The sequence below is a fragment of the Octopus bimaculoides genome, chromosome 7, assembly GCF_001194135.2.
Source record: "Octopus bimaculoides isolate UCB-OBI-ISO-001 chromosome 7, ASM119413v2, whole genome shotgun sequence".
Classification (NCBI taxonomy): Eukaryota; Metazoa; Mollusca; class Cephalopoda; order Octopoda; family Octopodidae; genus Octopus; species Octopus bimaculoides.
Genome location: NC_068987.1, coordinates 87157435 through 87160338, shown reverse-complemented (window position 1 = coordinate 87160338; position 2904 = coordinate 87157435).

Genomic DNA, 2904 nt, shown 5'->3' with positions numbered 1-2904 from the left:
GGCAGACGAAATACCGATTTCTTTATTACCCATAAAGGGCTATACAAAGAATTTTTAAGACATCACAAACCATAAAGGCAGTACAAAACGCAAACATAAAATCGGGGTAATTAAAATAAAATGATAATATGCAAGAATGAAAAAATGAGGCGCAATGTCCACTCGATCCCCGAAGTCGGGTGGTTACATTTATCCAGTTTTTCACTTTTACGTTCAACGTCATGTAAACATTTTAACGGTTTTGTAACTCAAAAAATTCAAACACTAGCGTTACCTTTCTCACATTAACCATTGTTACTTCCGTCCTTATCAACTGCAAATAATCAGTTCTAGGGGGTGGTGTCTCCACCAACCATATCCGTTTCGTTATTATATTTTCACCAAGTTCTTCTACGTTCTCACAGCATCTTTCCTTGCCTTATCAAAATGCATTTCTCAGCACATTTCTCTGGCATTTTCACTCTTATTATTCCCTTTTCCTCCAACCTCTCGACTTTTCTCTCCATCTGCTCAAAACCCCCTTGTATTTCACATTTTATCCGTTCTCTCCTCTTCTTGTACATTATTAGTTTCTGGCTTTTTTATCACTTTTTTGTTTTCTGTTGACCGTTCCTTTGACTTATTTTTCCTTCGCTTTTTAGGGTTAGTAGCTTCATTTTCGTTCTTCTCCTTTGTTTTCTCCGTTTCACACTTCATTCTCTCTTTTATTTCCTCAGTGTGGTCTACAGTGTTTTCCTCCTCTGCTTGTGCTTTCTCTTTCTGCGGCTGTGTGAACTCATATAGGGGGCATTTGGTCTTCATATGACCTCTTTCCCGCATATGTAGCAATTTGGTTTCCTTCCCTCGACTACAACATTTAACGTTCTCTCATCCTCCACTTCTATTTGGTAGGGAATTCTTTCTATGTCCTCGAATGTGGCAAAAAGCCACATTTCGAGTCTAAATCCCCACCATTTGCACACTTTTGTTTTAGCCACTGGTCCCAATTCCGGCTCCTCCTTGGTTGTAGCCAACACTGTTGTAACCAACCGCTATGGTTTAATTTCTGGTTTAACTCTGGGAATACGTATTTTCACACTTCTTCTTCGTATATAGCTTGGTAGTAATGCTATTTTTTCACTTCTTAAAATGTTGGTTGCATGCTTGGTCGCCTCTTCTATAGTGGCGAATCTCACCTCTACTGTACTGATCAGATCAGATCAGATCAGATCAAAAAATGAGGCGCAATATCCACTCGATCCCCGAAGTCAGGTGGTTACATTTATCCAGTTTTCACTTCTACGTTCAACGTCATGTAAACATTTTAGCGGTTTTGTAACTCAAAAAATTCAAACACTCGCGTTACCTTTCTCCCATTAACCATTGTTACTTCCGTCCTTATCAACTGCAAATAAACAGTTCTAGGGGGTGGTGTCTCCATCAACCATACCCGTTTCGTTATTATATTTTCACCAAGTTCTTCTATGCTCTCCCAGCAGCTTTCCCCTCACGTATCAAAATGCATTCCTCAGCGCATTTCTCTGGCATATTCACTCTTATTCCCTTTTCCTCCAACCTCTCGACTTTTCTCTCCATCTGCTCGCAATTATCAGATCACATCGGATGGGATCATTGGCTGGGGTGCCACACGGTCGGCAGGTCGTGTGTTCAATTCCAGGAACGGTCGACCTGTTATGTTCGTGCCCGGGACGCTTCATTTTACAATGCTCCTTTACGCTCATCTCTAAAGGAGTGAGCCTACGACGGAGTAGACTTTTGGTCAAGGTTGGGGGTGTTGTTGTTGACCTCTTTGCCAAACCAGTGCGGTATGCATAATTCGAAACCTAAAAATCAATGCGAAGCTAATAGTGACCAGCGATGTATAAAGACATCTCATAGTCTGGTCGATAATGTGATCACGTGACATTGTCTCCTAATATGGAAATGAATCATAACACTTCAAGTGGTGTTGCTGCGGTGACCGGATCTGACATCATCCTTTACTTGTTTGTCAGTAGACTGCGGCCATGTTGGGGCACCACCTTGAAGAGCATTTTCAGTTGAATGAACCGACCTCTGTACTTATTTGGTTTTGGAGCCGCGTATTTATTATAGCGGTTACTTTTTGCCGAACTGCTACGTAACAGGGATGCAAACAAACCCCGGTTGACATGTGATGATGGAGCACAATCACACCACACACAAACACACACGACGGAATTTTCCATCAAGAAAATCCACTCAAAAAGCTGTATTCGGTCCGAAGCTTTAGTAGAAAACACTTACCCAAGTTTCCCCGCAGTAGGACTGATCTCGGAACACTGTGGTTAGGAAGCAAGCTTCTTACCACACAGCCACGCCAGCGCCTACCATCTTTGAAAAGTTCAAATTCGAAGAATGCACTTGTAATAATTCGATCTGTTACAAATGTATTTTAAATGAAATTACATTTCTATCACGGTTCTACTATTTCGAGGCCCACAATCAAAGGCATCCAGCCCGCCAATCAAAACTGTCTGATCATTCCTCTGTTTTTTGGGACGAATTAATTTCTTATTTGTTTGATAGTATGAAGTGCTTTATAATAATGAACTTTGCTACTTTTTTCTTTCATCTGTTGCACCAGCATAACGGTTGGGATGTTTCTATTGAATCCTTTTCATGTAGCATGAAAGTATATCTATATACATATGACGCATTGTTGATGTGTATTTCCTTCAAATAAACGTGCGGCCGTAACAATAGGATTTCAAGATCAAACGTGCAACGTTTATTTTTGTTCTCTTTCGATCAAAAAGAATAGAAACCTGATAGGAAACAGGGAATTTTTGATTTAGAAAAAAATCAAAATGTTATGGCTTCAATACTACGCAATTGCGCACAAACACACACCCGCGCACATGCACACACACACACACACACACA